The sequence below is a fragment of the Spermophilus citellus genome (assembly GCF_964194105.1).
Source record: "Spermophilus citellus genome assembly, chromosome: X".
Taxonomy (NCBI): domain Eukaryota; kingdom Metazoa; phylum Chordata; class Mammalia; order Rodentia; family Sciuridae; genus Spermophilus; species Spermophilus citellus.
Genome location: NC_138190.1, coordinates 87,573,045 through 87,592,270, shown reverse-complemented (window position 1 = coordinate 87,592,270; position 19,226 = coordinate 87,573,045). Strand labels below are relative to the sequence as shown.

Genomic DNA, 19,226 nt, shown 5'->3' with positions numbered 1-19,226 from the left:
CTTAGTGAGGCCCTAAATAATTTAGTGAGACCCTATCTCAAAATAAAAAGTAAAAAAAAAAAAAAAAAAAAAACTGGGAATGTGGTTTACAGGTTAAGCTCTGGGTTCAATCCTTGGTACAAAAAAAGAAAAAATACCCAAACACCAAATACACAAAAGAGTGGTTTCTCCAGAGTTATGACAAAGGTATAAGAGAGTGATTAAACTTCTGGACTATGGAGTGAAAAGGGAAGAAAGTGAAGACAAAAGAGTGTAGATCTGGAGCACATACAGCTTAGATTCAGGATGCCGTGATGACATTCAAGAAACATTGAGATTAAAAAGTGGACTGATAACAAGTTATAGCACTGAAGTTTAAGATTTCAGGAGGGGATGATTCAATGTAATGGCAAGGTTCTGAGAGACTGTCAGGTGATTTGCTGAAGTACAGTGAGGAAATGAACGTTATTAGAGTAGTTATTTTCTATTTCCTTATGGATTTCTTTGTTGTTGCTGCCCATCCGTCAATTACTGAGAGGTATGTTGAAAATCAGCTATGAAGGCAGATTTGTCAATCTTCCTTTAAAATTCTCAATTTTTGTTCTGTATATATTTTGTGTGTATTATTAGATATATGCACAATTATATATATATATATATATATATATATATATATATACACACACACACACATATATATGTATGTATATATGTGTATATATATAATTGTGCATATTCCTAATAATACACTAAAAATATATATAGAACATATATATGTATGTATATATATGTGTGTGTGTGTGTGTGTGTGTATGTATGTATATATATATATATATATTTTTTTTTTTTTTCTTCTGGTACTAGGGCTTGAACCCAGGGTTGCTTAACCACTGAGTCACATCCCCAGCCCTTTTTATTTTAAGACAACATCTCACTAAGTGGCTGAGGCTGTGATCCTCCTGCCTCAACCTCCTTAGTTTCTGGGATTATAGGCTTGTGCTATCACACCTGGCCACAATCATAATTCAATCAAACTTTATATCATGGAGTAACCCTTTGCTGTTAAAATGTTTTTCATCTTAGTTCAATTGTTTGTCTTATATTGGCATTGCTACCCTGCCTTTATTTTTGTTAGTAGTTGCTTAGTATATTTCCATCTTTTTTTTTTTCATACCAGGAATTTAACCCAGGGGTGCTTAACTCCTGAGCCACAATCTCCAGCCCTTTTTATTATTTATTTTGAGACAGGGTCTTGCTAAATTGCTCAGGGCCTTGCTAAGTTGCTGAGGCTGGCCTTGAACTTGTGATCCTCCTGCCTCAGCTTCCAAAGCTTCTGCGATTATGGGTGTGTACCACTGCACCTGGCTATATTTCCATTTTTTAATATTTTAAAATTTGTTTTTACATACTAGGGATTGAACCCAGAGGCACTTTACTGCTGAATTACATCCTCGGCATTTTTTTTTTTTCTAATTTGTGGTTCTTTTTTTTAAAGTTCATTATAGTTATACATAATATTGGGGTTCATTTTGACATATTTATATAAGCATGAAATATAGTTGACTCCAATTTAGTCTCCAGTATTTCCCTTTCTCTGCTCTCCTCCCTCCCCCTGTTCCCTTTCCTATACTCTACTGATCTTCTATTTATTTATAGTTTTTTAAAATTACTGTATTATGGATATACATAATATCAAATTCACTGTGGTCTATGCACATGTGTATATAGGAAAGTTTGGTTAGATTCATTCCACTGTTTCTTTTCCTGTCCCTCCTCCCCGCCTCAGTCCCCTTTCTCTACTTCACTGATCTTCTATTTTCATGAAATGTCCCCTGACTTTCTTCTTTCTTTATCCATATTTTGGTCTAGCTCCCAGTTATGAGAGAAGAACATTATGCTAAGTGAAATAATCCAGACCCATTGATTTTTTGGGTCTGGATTATTTCACTTAGCATAATGTTCTTCAGTTTCTTTTATTTACCAGCAAAGGTCATAATTTCATTTTTCTTTATCCCTGAGTAAAACTCCATTGTGTATATATACCACATTTTCTTTATCCATTGGACCCTTTTATTATTTATTTGTTTGTTTGTTTATGGTACTGGAGATTGAACCAAGAGATGCTTTGCCATTGAGCCACATTCCCCAGCCATTTTATTTTTTATTTTAAGACAGGGTCTCTTGCTAAGTTGCTTAGGGCCTTGTTAAATTGCTGAGACTGGCCTTGAACTTGCAATCATCTTGTCTCAGTCTCCCAAATCACTGGGATTACAGGCATGAGCCACTGCACCCAGTTTATTTTTTATTTTGAGACAGGGTCTTGCAAAGTTGCCTAGGCTGGCCTCAAACTTGTGATTCTCCTACCTCAACCTCACAAGGAGATGGGATTACAGGCATGCACCACTGCGCCCAGCTGCAGTCTTTTGATTTTGAAAAAAATCCTTTTCTACCCTTACATCTCAGATGTCTCTTTTTAAAATTGCATACAACTCTGTGTGTGTGTGTGGTGCTGGGGATTTAACCCAGGGCCTTGTGCATGTTAGGCAAGAATTCTACTGCTGAGCTATATACCCCAGACCCTCGATTTTAGTTTTGCTCTTTTTTTTTTTTTTTTTTTTTTTTTTTTTGTGGGTTCTAGAGATTGTACCCAGGGGCACTTAACCTCTGAGCCACATCCCCAGCCCTCTTTTTATATTTTATTTAGAGACAGGGCCTTGCTGAGTTTCTGAGGCTGTCCTTGAACTCAAGATCCTCCTGCCTCAGCTTCCCCAGCTACTGGGATTACAGGCATGCACCACTGTGCCCTTGTTTGATTTTTATTTTTGTTTATTTTATTTCTTTTTACTTGTATATTGATTATTGCTTTGGTAGAAATAAACTCAAATATTTTATTTTAGGTTTTCTAACCACTCTCCCCCAATTCTTCTCTATCTCTTTTCTTTTTGTCTACTTTCTTTTGGAATGATTGTGGTTTTCCCTTTATTTTTGTTGGGAAATTACATAATCTGTGCTCTTTGGTGTTTTTGTACTGATTTTAATATACTTACCTAAAGTGTAAGGATAACTGGTATCTTTATCTTGTATAATTCAAGGAACCTAGAGTGCTTTAACTCTGATCACATCCCTCAAAGTTATATGTTATTGTTTGGTATTTCTTCTCCATCCTCCTGTATGCACATAAAGCAGACATTATTATTATCTTTACAATTGAGTTTATTTTCATTTACCTTCATATGTTTTTATTTTTTAAATATTATTTTAGTTGTAGATGTACCTTTATTTTGTTTATTTTTATGTGATGCTAATGATCGAACCCAGTGCCTCACACATGGTAGGCAAATGCTCTACCACTGAGCTATAGCCCCAGCCCTACCTTCATATTTACTAGTATCATTTAAAAAAATTTTTTTTTAATTATAGATGGACAGAATACTTTTATTTTATTTGTTTGTTTTTATGTGGTGCCAGGGATCAAACCTAGTGTCTCATGCATGCTAGGCAAACGGTCTACCACTGAGCTACAACCTTGGCCGTATTTACCAGTGTCTTTGCTCATCATTTGCTTTTTGTATCTTAGACCTTTTTTTAAAAAAAAATTATTTATTTTTATGTGGTGCTGAGGATTGAACCCAGCACCGTATACATGCTAGGCAAGCGCTCTACCACTGAGCCACAACCCCAGCCCCTCTTAGACCTTTAATATGTGATCATTTGCAATTTTTTTGTCTTAACAGTATACTTAATATACTGTAGACTATTATTTCAATGAAAATCTGTTGATTATAAATGCTCTGTCTGAAAAAGTCTTTATTTTTTCCTTGTTTTTTCTTTAGCTTATTATATATGATAGTAGAATGCATTAAAATTCATATTACACATATAGAGCACAATATTTCATATCTCTGGTTGTGCACAAAGTAGAGTCACACCATTTGTGTCTTCATACATGTGCTTAGGGTATTGATGTCCATCTCATTCCACCATATTTCCTACCCCCATTCCCCTCCCTTCCCTTCTCTCCCTTTGCCCTTTTTTAGAGTTCATCTAATCCTCCAATGACCCCCCAACCCCATTATGAATCAGCATCCTTAAATCAGAGAAAACATCCGGCAGTTTGTTTTTTTGGGACTGGCTAACTTCACTTAGCATTATATTCTTGAACTCCATCCATTTACCTGCAAATGCCATGATTTTATTCTCTTTTAATGCTGAATAAAATTCCATTGTGTGTGTGTGTGTGTGTGTGTATATGTGTGTGTGTGTATATATGTATGTGTGTATATATATATATACACACACACACACACACACACACACACATACACACACACACCACATTTTCTTTATCTATTCATCTACTGAATGGCATCTAGGTTGGTTTAAATATTGTGAATTGTACTGCTATAAACATTGATGAAGCTGTGTCCCTGTAGTATGCTGTTTTTAAGTCCTTTGGATATAGACGGAGGAGTGAGTTAGCTGGGTAAAATGGTGGTTCCATTCCCAGTATTCCAAGTATTCTCCATACTGCTTTCCATATTGGCTGCACCAATTTGCAGTCCCACCAGCAATGTATGAGTGTGATTTTTTTCTCCACATCCTTGCCAACACTTATTGTTGTTTGTCTTCTTAATAGCTGCCATTCTGACTGGAGTGAGATGAAATCTTAGAGTACTTTGATTTGCATCTCTCTAATTGCTAGAGATGTTGAACATTTTTTCATATGTTTGTTGACTGATTGTATATCACCTTCTGAGAAGCGTCTGTTTAGTCCCTTGGCCCATTTATTGATTAGGTTATTTGTGTTTTTGGTGTTGAGATTTATGAGTTCTTTATATATCCTAGATATTAGTGCTCTATCAGTTGTGCATGTGATAAAAATTAGCTCCCAAAATGTAGTCTCTCTATTCACCTCACTGATTGTTTCTTTTGCTGAGAAGAAGCTTTTTAGTTTGGATCCATCCCATTTATTGATTCTTCATTTTATTTCTTGCACTATAGGAGTCTTATTAAGGAAGTTTGGGCCTAATCTGACATTATGAAGATTTGGGCCTACTTTTTCTTCTAATAGGTGCAGTGTCTCTGGTTTAATTCCTAGGTCTTTGATCCACTTTGAGTTGAGTTTTTTTCATGGTGAGGGATAGGGGTTTAATTTCATTTTGTTGCGTATGGATTTCCAGTTTTTCAAGATCATTTGTTGAAGAAGCTATGTTTTCTCCAATGTATGTTTTTGACGCCTTTGTCTAATATAAGATAACTGAAGTTATTTGGGTTTGTCTCTGTGTCCTCTGTTCTGTACCATTAGTTAAAAGTCTTTTTTGGTGCCAATACCATGCTGTTTTTGTTACTGTTGCTCTGTAGTATAGTTTAAGGTCTGGTATAGTGATGACACCTGCTTTACTCTTCTTTGCTAAGGATTGCTTTAGCTATTCTGGGTTTCTTATTTTTTCCAGATGAATTTCATGACTGCTTTTTCTATTTCTATGAGGAATGTCATAGGGATTTTATTGGAATTGCATTAAATCTGTATAGTGCTTTTGATAGTATGGCCATTTTGACAATATTAATTCTGCCTATCCAAGAGCAAGATAGATCTTTCCATCTTCTAAAGTCTTTAATTTCTTTCTTTAGAGTTCTGTAGTTTTCGTTGTAGAGGTCTTTCACCTCTTTCATTAAGTTGATTCCCAAGTATTTTACTGGTTTTTAATGTAGTCACAGTAAGTGCAATCATTAGCCTACTCAGTTTTAGAATATTTTCATCATCTCGAAAAGAAAACCCAAGCCAAATATGGTGACACATGCCTGTAATCCTAGCAGTTTGGGAGGCTAAGATAGGAGGATAGCAAGTTCAAAGCCAGCCTTAGCAACTTAGTCAGGCCCTAAGCAACTTAGCAACACCCTGTCTCAAAAATAAAACATAAGGGGCTGGGGATATAGCTCAGTTGGTAGAGTGCTTGCCTTATATGCACAAGGCTCTGAGTTCAATTCTCAGCACCACAAACAAACAAACAAACAAACCAAAACAACCAAAAACAAAAACATAAATGTTTGGGGTTGTGGCTCAGTGGTTAAGTGCTCCTGGGTTCACTCCCTGGTACCCCCCGCCCCAAGGAAGAAACCCCGTACCCTTTTGTTATCATCCTCCTCATGTCCAATTTCCCCTAGCTCTAAGAAATCTCTAATGTATTTTCTGTCTTTATAGATTCACCTATTCTGAAATTTCATATAAATGGAATCTTATAATATGTGGCCTTTTGGGAGTGGCTTCTTAGCAAACTGTTTGTAAGCTTCATGTTGTAGCCTATATAGTGCTTCTTTTTAAAAATCTATTGTGCTTTTTTATATCATAAAATTCACTATTTTAGTTCTTATTTTTTTCCTTTTGTGGTGCTGAGGATCAAACCCAGGGCCTTGTGTTTGCAAGGCAAGCATCCTATCAACTGAGCTATATCCCCAGCCCATAAAATTCACTATTTTCATGATTTCTGTGGGAGCTAGGGTTGTGGCTCAGTGGTACAGCAATTGCCTTGCATGTGTGAGGCTCTGGGTTCCATCTTCAGCACCACATATAAATAAATGAAATAAAGGTATTGTGTCCATCTACAACTAAAAATTTTTAAAAAAAGATTTTTGTATATAATTCAGCAGCATGAATTATATTCACAATGTCATGCAGCCATTATCACTATTTCCAGAAATTTTTAATACCTCAAACAGAAACTCTGTGCATTAAGCAATAACTTCCCATTCCTGCTACTCCTTTGCTCCTGATAACCTCTAGTCTACTTTCTGTTTCTATGAGTTTGCCTATTCTAAGTACCTCATATAAGAGGAATCATGTGGTATTATCCTTTTGTGTCTGACTTCTTTCACTTAGCATAATATCTTCAAACTTTATCCATGTTATAGCATGTAATGGGACTATATTCCTTTTTATGGCTTAATAGCATTCTCTTCTATGCATATACCACGTGTTTGCTTATCCATTTGTTTCTTGATGGGCATTTAGGTTGTTTTTACCTTTTGGCTATTGTGAATGATGCTGCAGTAAGCATGTTAAATAATAAAGTATCTCTTAGTATTTGTGGGGAATTGTTTCTAAGACCCCTCATGGATACCAAAATCCATGGATGTTCAAGTCCCTTATATAAAATGATGTAGTATTTGCAGATAACCAATGCACATCCTCCTCTGTATTTTAAATAACCTCTAGACTATGTTTAATACCTAATGCAATGTAAATTTTATTTAAATATTTCTTATACTGTATCACTTAGGAAATAAAGTCAAGCAAAAAGCTTGTACATTTTCAATACAGACTCAGTTTTTAATTTTTTAATTTTGTATTTTTATTCTTTTAAAATATACATGATAGTAGAGTGGAGTGTATTTTGACATATATACATGGAATATAACTTGTTCTAATAGGATTCTATTGTGGTTGTACATGATGTAGAGTTTCACTGGTCATATATTCATATGTGAACATAGGAAAGTTATGATCAATTCATTCTACTGTCCTCCCTCCCTTCCCTTCATTCCCTTTTGTCTAATCCAATGAATTTGTATTCTTCCCCCTGCCCCAGATGCAGTTGTTTTTTTTTTTACTTGAATATTTTGATCCATAGTTGGTTGAATCTGCAAATGTAGAAACTGGGAGATAGAAGGCTGACTAGCTGTTCAAGTTTCTATTTTCACTTATTTTGGGTTTATATAGAGAATCAAAATTACTGTATCAAATGGTATTTCTGTTTAAATTTTTATTTACTTATTTTTAAAATTTTCATATTTATATTTATTTATTTATTTATTTTTATGTGGTGCTGAGGATTAAACCCAGCACCTTGTATGTGCTAGGCAAGTGCTCTACTGCTGAGCCACAACCCCAGCTAACTTTTTTTAATAAGATTTTTTAGTTGTAGTTAGACAGAATACCTTTATTTTATTTATTTATTTTTATGTGGTACAGAGTATTGAACACAGGGCCTTGAACGTGCTAGGCGAGTGCTCTATTCCTGAGCCACAACTCCAGCCCCTCTGTTTAACTTTTTTTTTTCTCTTTTTTTTCTGTTTTTTTTTTCTTTCTGTTTAACTTTTTAAGGAATCATCACACTGTTTTGCATAGTGGCTGAATGATTTTTCATTCCCATCAACAATGTATAATAGGGTTTTGAGTTCTTCCCATCTTCACCAACACTTGTTATTTATGTGACTTTCTGATATAGTGGGCATAGAATGATATTTCACTGTTATTTATTTATTTTTTTTGGTGTTTTGTTTTCTCAGTCCTGGGGATTGAAACTAGGGCTGCTTTACTACTGAGTTACATCCCTAGCCCTTTTTTATTTTTTTAATTTTTATTCTGAGACAAGGCCTTGCTAAATTGCTTGCTAAATTAGGCCTTGCTTAATTGGCCTTAAAGTTTGAATCCTCCTTCCCCAACCTCCTGAATCACTGGGATTCCAGGCCACTGTGCCTGGCTCATTGTTTTGATTTACATTTCCCTGATGACTATTTGTCTTGAACATCTTTTCATGTGCTTATTTTTGTATTTGTATATCTCCCCTGAAAATAGGTCTATTAAGATGCTTTTCCTGCTGGGCACCATGGGGCACACCTGTAATCCCAGCAGCTTGGCTCTGGAGACTGAGGCAGGAAGATTAGGAGTTCAAAGATGGCCTCAGCCATTTAGCAAGGCTCTAAGCAACTTAGTGAGACTCTGTCTCTATTTTTTTTTTTCATTTTTATTTTTTGGTAGCAGGAATTGAACCTGAAGTGTTTAACCGTTGAGCCACGCCCCAAGCCCTTTTTATATTTTATTTAGAGACATGGTCTTGCCAAGTGGCTTAGGCCTTGATAAGTTGCTGAGGCTGGCTTTGAACTTGCCATCCTCCTTCCTCAAGCCTCCTAAAGTGCTGTGATTACAGGTGTGTGCCACCACACCCTGCTTATCTTTAAATAAAATATAAAAAATGCCTGGGGATGGGATGTGGCTCAGTGGTTAATTAATAGCCCCTGGGTTCAATGCTTGGTACCAAAAAGGGAAAAAAAAATTGTGTGTGTGTGTGTGTGTGTGTGTAAAACATATATAAAATACATGTAAAAATATATTTTACACACACACACACACACACACACACACACACTTTTTCTGCTGGGTGTGGTGCTGTAAGTTTGTAATCCTAGAGGCACAGGAAGCTGAGGCATTTAAGGAGACCCTGTCTCAAAAATAAAAATAAAAAAACCCCCAGCAAATAAACAACAACAACAACAAAAACTGCTAGGGATGTGGCTCAGGGGTAGGTTGCCTTGGGCTCAATCCCTGGTACAAAACAATTTTTTTTTTTCTATTTTTAACAGAGTGGTTTGTCTTTTATTGTTGGGTTGTAACGATTATTATTATTATTTTTTTAGATACAAGTCCCTTATCAAATCTATAATTTGCTTAGGAGTTGCAACTAATTCTTTACTTGAGTATTTCCAGGTCATAACAGGTAGTGTTAATTCAAATTGTAGACCTACATAGGGCTGGGTAGTGGTTACAGAGTTTTGAAAGTAGTTTTATTTTCACCCAGGATCAAGACAGGAAAGTTTATTTGTTGTTATTGTCCATACAGTGGAGTTTGTTTTTATTCTACAACCATATATTAGTGTATAACTTTTGTGGGTTCCAATTTTCTGATAGATCCCACTTTTATTTCCTGCAACATACCCCTTCCTGCCACACACACTTTGTAGCTATTAAACCCAGAAGTTCAAGGTTTCTAAGGTTTGGCAGAAAATCTTGATGAAAGAGCTCATTCAGTATTTAGTATTCCCATATTTTGTCTTTGTCTTTAGGAGCGGCAAATTCTTTGCTTTCATGTCAGCTCAGAAATATGCTTATACAGCTGAATACGATTTTAAAAAATTGCTAAGTTTTCAAGAAAGCAATTACCGACATTGAGAGTATCTAATATACAATATTTCTATGAATAATAATCAGATCATTGGCATTAAGAAGGTTAATAAACTGTGAGGCTAATGTGATTTGCTGACCCAGAGCCTCTTGTATACTAGAAGTACTCTACCACTGAGCTATATAACCCCAGCCTTAAGATTGTGCCTTTTATAACTCAATTCATGGCATATAGTATGTAAAGTTCATGAGAACAGAACTTTTTGTCTGTTTATTCAATAGTTAATAAATATTTCATGAGTGAATAGAACTGTTTATAAATGTCAAATGAAATGCAATCTCTTTGAGTACTTTTTCTTTTTTCTTTTTTTTAAGAGAGAATGAGAGAGAGGGGGACAGAGAGAGAGAGAATTTTTAATATTTATTTTTTAGTTATTGGCGGACACAACATCTTTGTATGTGGTGCTGAGGATCGAACCCGGGCCACACGCACGCTAGGCGAGCATGCTACCGCTTGAGCCACATCGCCAGCCCGAGTACTTTTTCTTATACTAACTAGAGTATTTCTTTTTCACATTGGCAAGAGGGAAGGGAGCCAACTTATTTTTCTTCTATCTTTTTAAATTTTTTTTTTTTTAGTTGTAGATGAACAAATTCCTTTATTTTATTTGTTTTTGTTTTTGTTTTTATTTTTATGTGGTGCCGGAGATTGAACCTAGTGCCTCATGCATGCTAGGCAAGTGCTCTACCACTGAGCCACAACCCTGATCCATTCTTCTATCTTTTTAAGAAAAATATTTAATAAAGTATACTATAATACAGAAAATTGATGATCAGCTTGGTTAATTTTCACTAACTGAATGCTTTTGTGTAAATATTACCAAGATCGGGCTGGGGATGTGGCTCAAGCGGTAGCGCACTTGCCTGGCATGCGTGCAGCCCGGGTTCGATCCTCAGCACCACATAGAAACAAAGATGTTGTGTCCACTGAAAACTAAAAAATAAATATTAAAAAAAATTAAAAAAATAAAATAAAGGTATTGTGTCCAACTACAACTAAAACAAAACATTAAAAAAAAAATATTACCAAGATCAAGAAACAGGAGAAACAGGCCTAAACTTTTAAAAGTAATATTTTAGAAAAGTCATTTTCATATAATTTGGTGCGAGTCTTACTCTGTAGTGACTCAGATGTGGTAGTTAAATATTTGCAGCAAGGTGACTGTAATATATTAGCTGCACATGAATTTTTCCTTTGAAGACATGATTAATGTTAGATTTTTTATAGTGCTGGAGCCCATGGCCAGTGATTGCATGACACTCATGAATAGTGTTGCTAATGGTTCATATCCCAGGGGTGTGAGGTAATGAATTTTTTACTGAACTCTAAATCCATGCTTAAAAGTATGTCTAAATTCTTCATCAATTTCTACCCACAGAAAAGGCAACATGGAATATGCTGAACTTCAAAGTTTAGAGTCATGACTACCAAAATGCAAATTTGTTTAAAGAAAGTATTTGTTTTATTGCTTTCAATAGTTCCATTAAATAATTCACTTTTGACTTTTCCTATCATGTAGAGCAAGTGTTGGCAAATGTTTTTCTTAAAGGATCAGGTACTAAATATTTTAGGCTTGCAGATGATACTATATGTCACAACTACTCAGCTCTGCTAGTGTAGTGTGAAAGCAGCTATAGACAGTACATAAATGAGTGGCTGTGTTCCAGCAAAACTTTATTTACAAAAACAGGTAGACTACAGGCTGGGGTTGTGGCTCAGTGGTAGAGCGCTTGCCTAGCATGTGTGAGGAACTGAGTCCAATTCTCTCTCTTTTTTTTTAATTGGTTGTTCACAACATTACAAAGCTCTTGACATATCATATTTCATACATTAGATTGAAGTGGGTTATGAACCCCCAATTTTACCCCAAATGCAGATTGCAGAATCACGTCGGTTACACATCCACAATTTTACATAATGCCCTATTAGTAATTGTTGTATTCTGCTACCTTTCCTATCCCCTACTATCCCCCCTCCCCTCCCCTCCCATCTTCTCTCTCTACCCCATCTACTGTAATTCATTTCTCTTCTTGTTTATTTTCCCATTCCCCTCACAACCTCTTATATGTAATTTTGTATAGCAATGAGGGTCTCCCTTCATTTCCATGCAATTTCCCTTTTCTCTCCCTTTCCCTCCCATCTCATGTCTCTGTTTAATGTTAATCTTTTCTTCCTGCTCTTCCTCCCTGCTCTGTTCATAGTTGCTCTCATTATATCAAAGAAGACATTTGGTATTTGTTTTTTAGGGATTGGCTAGCTTCACTAAGCATAATCTGCTCTAGTGCCATCCATTTCCCTGCAAATTCTATGATTTTGTCATTTTTTATTGCTGCATAGTACTCCATTGTGTATATGCCACATTTTTTTTTATCCATTCATCTATTGAAGGGCATCTGGGTTGGTTCCACAGTCTAGCTCTTGTGAATTGTGCTGCTGTGAACATCGATGTGGCAGTATCCCTGTAGCATGCTCTTTTAAGGTCTTCAGGGAATAGTCCGAGAAGGGCAATAGCAGGGTCAAATGGTGGTTCCATTCCCAGCTTTCCCAGGAATCTCCAAACTGCTTTCCAAATTGGCCGCACCAATTTGCAGTCCCACCAGCAATGTACAAGTGTACCCTTTTCTCCACATCCTCGCCAGCACTTGTTGTTGTTTGACTTCATAGTGGCTGCCAATCTTACTGGAGTGAGATGGTATCTTGGGGTGGTTTTGATTTGCATTTCTCTGACTGCTAGAGATGGTGAGCATTTTTTCATGTACTTGTTGATTGATTGTATGTCCTCCTCTGAGAAGTGTCTGCTCAGGTCCTTGGCCCATTTGTTGATTGGGTTATTTGTTATCTTATTGTCTAATTTTTTGAGTTCTTTGTATACTCTGGATATTAGGGCTCTATCTGAAGTGTGAGGAGTCAAAATTTGTTCCCAGGATGTAGGCTCCCTATTTACCTCTCTTATTGTTTCTCTTGCTGAGAAAAACTTTTTAGTTTAAGTAAGTCCCATTTGTTGATTCTTGTTATTAACTCTTGGGCTATGGGTGTCCTATTAAGGAATTTGGAGCCCAACCCCACAATATGTAGATCGGAGCCAACTTTTTCTTCTATCAGACGCAGAGTCTCTGATTTGATATCAAGCTCCTTGATCCATTTTGAGTTAACTTTTGTGCATGGCGAGAGAAAGGGATTCAGTTTCATTTTGTTGCATATGGATTTCCAGTTTTCCCAGCACCATTTGTTGAAGATGCTGTCCTTCCTCCATTGCATACTTTTAGCCCCTTTATCAAATATAAGATAGTTGTAGCTTTGTGGATTAGTCTCTGTGTCCTCTATTCTATACCATTGGTCCACCCGCCTGTTTTGGTACCAGTACCATGCTGTTTTGTCACTATTGCTCTGTAATATAGTTTGAAATCTGGTATCGCTATACCGCCTGATTCACACTTCCTGCTTAGAATTGCTTTTGCTATTCTGGGTCTTTTATTTTTGTATATGAATTTCATGATTGCTTTATCTATTTCTACAAGAAATGCCGTTGGGATTTTGATTGGCATTTCATTAAACCTATAGAGAACTTTTGGTAATATCGCCATTTTGATGATGTTAGTTCTGCCTATCCATGAACAGGGTATATTTTTCCATCTTCTAAGATCTTCTTCTACTTCTCTCTTTAGGGTTCTGTAGTTTTCATTGTATAAATCTTTCACCTCTTTTGTTAGGTTGATTCCCAAGTATTTTATTTTTTTTGAGGATATTGTGAATGGAGTGTTTTTGCTCATTTCCATTTCAGAAGTTTTGTCGCTGATATATAGAAATGCCTTTGATTTATGCGTGTTGATTTTATATCCTGCCACTTTGCTGAATTCATTTATTAGTTCTAGTAGTTTCTTTGTAGACCCTTTTGGGTCTTCTAGGTATAGAATCATGTCATCTGCAAATAGTGATAATTTAAGTTCTTCTTTTCCAATTTTTATGCCTTTAATTTCTTTCGTCTGTCTAATTGCTCTGGCCAGTGTTTCGAGAACTATATTGAATAGAAGTGGTGATAGAGGGCATCCCTGTCTTGTTCCGGATTTTAGAGGGAATGCCTTCAACTTTTGTCCATTCAGAATGATGCTAGCCTGAGGCTTAGCATAGATAGCTTTTACAATGTCAAGGTAAGTTCTTGTTATCCCTAGTTTTTCTAATGTTTTGAACATAAAGGGATGCTGTACTTTGTCGAATGCTTTCTCTGCATCTATCGAGATGATCATATGGTTCTTATCTTTAAGTCTATTGATGTGGTGAATAACATTTATTGATTTCCGTATATTGAACCATCCTTGCATCCCAGGGATGAATCCTACTTGATCATGGTGCACAATTTTTTTGATGTGTTTTTGTATTCGATTCGCCAGAATTTTATTGAGGATTTTTGCATCGAGGTTCATTAGAGATATTGGTCTGTAGTTTTCTTTCTTTGAGGTGTCTTTGTCTGGTTTCGGAATCAGGGTGATGTTGGCCTCATAGAATGAATTTGGAAGAGCTCCCTCTTTTTCTATTTCCTGAAATAACTTGAAAAGTATTGGTATTAATTCTTCTTTAAAGGTTTTGTAAAACTCCGCTGTATAGCCATCCGATCCTAGGCTTTTCTTGGTTGGTAGTCTTTTGATGGCTTCTTCAATTTCATACATTGATATTGGTCTGTTCAAATTGTGTATATCCTCCTGACTCAGTCTGGGCAAATCATATGACTTAAGAAATTTATCGATGTCTTCACTATCTTCTATTTTATTGGAATATAGGTTTTCAAAATAATTTCTAATTGTCTTTTGTATTTCTGTAGCATCTGTTGTGATATTGCCTTTTTCATCCCGTATGTTAGTAATTTGAGTTCTCTGTCTTCTTCTCTTCGTTAGCATGGCTAAAGGTCTGTCGATCTTATTTATTTTTTCGAAGAACCAACTTTTAGTTTTGTTAATTTTTTCAATAGTTTCTTTTGTTTCAATTTCATTGATTTCCGCTCTGATTTTAATTATTTCTTGCCTTCTGCTACATTTGCTGTTGTTTTGCTCTTCCTTTTGTAGGGCTTTGAGATGAAGTGTGAGCTCATTTATTTGTTGTTTTTTTCTTTTTTTGAGGAATGACCACCAGGCGATGAATTTTCCTCTTAAAACTGCTTTCATTGTGTCCCATAGATTCCAATATGTTGTGTCTGTATTTTCATTTATCTCTAAGAATTTTTTGATTTCCTCCTTTATGTCTTCTGTAACCCATTGATCATTCAGTAACATATTGTTCATTTTCCATGTGATGTAGGATTTTTCCTTCCTTCTTTTATCATTGATTTCCAGTTTCAATCTATTATGATCAGATAAAATGCATGGTATTATCTCCACCCCTTTATATTTACTGAGGGTTGCCCTATGGCATAATATATGGTCTATTTTTGAGAAGGATCCATGTGCTGCTGAGAAAAAAGTATATCCATTTGATGATGGTTGATATATTCTATATATGTCAGTTAAGTCTAGGTTATTGATTGTGATATTGAGTTCTATAATTTCTTTATTCAACTTTTGTTTGGAGGATCTGTCCAATGGTGAGAGAGCTGTGTTGAAGTCACCCATAATTATTGTGTTGTGGTCTATTTGATTCTTGAACTTGAGGAGAATTTGTTTTATGAATGTCACAGCACCATTATTTGGTGCATAAATATTGATAATTGTTATTTCTTGTTGGTGAATGGTTCCTTTTAACAGTATATAATGACCTTCTTTATCCCTTTTGATTAACTTAGTCTTGAGGTCGATTTTATTCGATATGACGATGGCCACCCCTGCTTGCTTACGAGGACCGTGTGCGTGGTATATTTTTTTCCCATCCTTTCACCTTCAGCCTGTGTATGTCTTTTCCAATCAGATGTGTCTCCTGGACACAGCATATTGTTGGATTTGTTTTATTAATCCATGATACCAGGCTATGTCGCTTTATTGGAGAGTTTAAGCCATTAACATTCAGAGTTACTATTGATATATGGTTTGTACTTCCATCCATGTTTGATTATTTATCCTTTTTTTAAAATAATTTAGTTTGTTTCTCCATGATTATCTTTCCCCTCGCCCTCTGTCTTTACTGAGGCACTTCCCACTGATGGTTTTGGTTATTGTTTTTCATTTCTTCCTCGTGTAGTGTTTTGCTCAAAATGCTTTGCAATGCTGGTTTTCTGGCTGCAAATTCTTTTAACTTTTGTTTATCATGAAAGATTTTTATTTCGTTGTCATACCTGAAGCTTAATTTTGCTGGATACAGAATTCTTGGTTGGCATCCATTGTCTTTCAGTGTTTGAAATACATTGTTCCATGACCTTCTTGCTTTCAGTGTCTGTGATGAAAAATCCGTTGTTAACCTTATTGGTTTACCCCTGAATGTAATCTGTCTCCTTTCTCTTGTAGCTTTTAATATTTTCTCTTTGTTCTGTATATTGGATATCTTCATAACAATGTGTCTTGGCGTTGGTCTACTGTGATTTTGTGTGCTCGGTGTCCTGTATGCATCTTCAATTTGTATATCCGTTTCCTTTTTCATTTCTGGAAAGTTTTCTGTAATTATTTCATTCAGCAGGTTACTCATTCCCTTGGTTTGAATCTCTGTACCTTCTTGTATCCCAATGACTCGTAAGTTTGGTGTTTTTATGTTATCCCATAACTCTTGGATGTTTTTCTCGTGATTTTTTACCAGCCTTTCTGAGTTGGCTAGACTCTTTTCAAGATGATATATTTTGTCTTCATTATCTGACGTTCTGGCTTCTACTTGCTCCACTCTGCTAGTGATACTCTCAATTGAGTTTTTAATTTGGTTTATCGTTTCCTTCATTGCTAGAATTATTGTTTGATTATTTTTTATAATCTCTATCTCCTGATAAAGATGCTTAACTTCTTCTTTTATCTGTTTATGAAATTCATTCTCAATGTGTTCTTTCGCTGCTTGAATTTGCTGTCTTGTATCCTCTTTAAGGTTCCATTCCATCTGTCTAAGGTGTTCCTTGAGTTCTTTATATGACCATTTTTCTGATGACTCCTGGTCCTCCTGAATATTTAGGCTGTCCTGCATTGTTTGTACTCCTTTTCTTCCTTGCTTTTTGAAGCTGCTCATGTTACTTCTTGTTCTGTTTGACTGCTGAGTTACTGTTTACTCCTATAAATTTATTTGATGCTTGGGAGGAAAGGTATTAGAAGTGAAGGGAAGAAGTCAGTAAAGAGAATGAGAGTAAGCCGGTAGAATTCAAGGAAGGGGGGATAAGAGAAATGAAAAGACAAAAGAAGAAAAAAATAGGAAATAAAAAAAGGAAAAAAAAATTAAAAAGTAATAATAAAAAATTAAAATTAAACTTAGAAGAAAAAAAATTAAAAAAAATTGTAAAAAAATTAAAAAAACAACAAGAAAGAAAAATGAAAATGAAAGAAAAACTCAAATCAAAAAAAAGAGAGAAAAGAAAAAAAGAAAAGAAAACTAATAAATGCAGTCTTAGAGTTTGATTAACTTCTCTTCCAGTAGGTGGCGCTGTGCCCACCAGGTCAAGTTTCTCCTGTCAATACGTGGGAACCAATCACTGTGCAGCAGCTCCTCCCAGACTGGGCGAGTCTCCAATCCTGAGTGTCTAGGGCCTCCTCTTGTGTCTAGTCACTTCCCACTTTTCCTCTAGCCAGGCCCCTCTCACGGGGTCCGCTCATCACAATACTGGCTACACCCCAGGTCTGCTGCTCCCGGGAGCCCTGTTTTCATGAACGACTGGGCACACTCTTCCAGTTTGCCATTCCCTCAGGCCCTAAGTTTGTAGAGCTTGGGGCTGAGAATCCTCAGCGGATTTTACTTGCCCTCCGGTAGCCACTCCCCCGGTAGCTGGTGCAAGAGACCTCAGCAGTCAGCCCTGGTGGGAGCGGTAGTTCCGCGCCGCGGGTCCTGCGCCACCTCTGATTCCCTCGGGCTGGCTGTCTCGCTCACGGGAGAGCTGGGAGGGGCCCTTAAGTTTTCCCGGATGTGTGGAGAGGGAAGGCTAGGGGATTACACAACTGTAGCCGCAGGTTTCAATGAAGTTATCTCCTTCGCCGCAGTCTGATGACGTCAGTTCTCTGCCATGGTGGTATCTCTTGCAAATGGCGACAGTTCGTTTCCCTTTACCGGGTTACCAATGCAACGGGTGGGTCCTTACTGTCTCTCCCAAGCCCCCTTTCAAACCTGTGGCCACTACCTATGAAGGCTCGGTAGGCATTTACCTCCGTAGGATGAGAAGGGCTGACCAGTTGTTTCAGCCGGATGGATTAGTGCTGAGTCACAGCTGTTTGTCTGCGGGAAGCAGGCGAACGGGAGCTTGAATTCATCCGATCCGGCCTCAGTGTGTGTTCTGAGAGGCCCAGACTGTTCGCCCCAGATCCACGTCAGCTCAGCATTGCCTAGTGATCCTGAGCAAACAGATTTAGGTTATTTACGACTCCCTATGCCTGCACAGCTGAAGAGGTCAGGGACTTGATCTCTCTGCGCCCGCCGCCATGTTGGAATCTCCAGCTTATCTTTCCTGAGTCCAATTCTCAGCACACCGTAAAAATAAGCAAACAACCTGGTGCAGTGGCACATGCGTATAATCCCAGCTGCTTGGAAGGCTGAGACAGGAGAATTGCGAGTTCAAAGCCAGCCTCAGCAATAGCAAGGCACTGAACAACTCAGTGAGACTGTTTCTCTAAATAAAATACAAAATAGGGCTGGGGATGTGGCTCATCAGTGGAGTGCCCCTGAGTTCAGTCCCTGGCACACCTCCCCCAAATAAATAAATAAACAAACAATATAAAGGCATCATGTCCATCTACAACTAAAAAATAAATAAAGAAATAAAAAACAAAACAAAGCAAAACCCAGGTAGCCAGAGTTTGCTGACCCAAATCTAGAATAATACATGAACAGATGGATGCTCAATAGACTATCATAGGGGAATTGGCCATTCAGTAATTTAATTAACAAATTACTGAGTGGGTGCTACTTCCCAAACTGAGGACTAGGCTGTTAATTAAATTATAGTATACTTGGGCTGGGCTGGAGTTCTAGCTCAGTGATACAGTTTTTACTCTGTATGTGCAAGAATGTAGGTTTGAACCACAGCACCCCCCCTCCCCCCCAAAAAAAAAAGGTATGTCTACTCACTGGAACATGAGACATTGAAAAATGATAATTTTTAAGACTTTTTTTTATATGTGAGAAAATGCTTTTAGGTGGGAAATCGAGATAAAAAGTTTATATCTTAATAAATATGGACTGATACTTAAA

The 19,226-nt window shown here is 36.7% G+C and overlaps 1 protein-coding gene across 1 annotated transcript in view; it reads left to right on the top strand.

The window, feature by feature from the left end:
- Nucleotides 1-19,226, top strand: part of CENPI (centromere protein I) — an 86,871-nt gene that overhangs the window by 8,266 nt on the left and 59,379 nt on the right. The gene's annotated exons all lie outside the window — the stretch shown is intronic.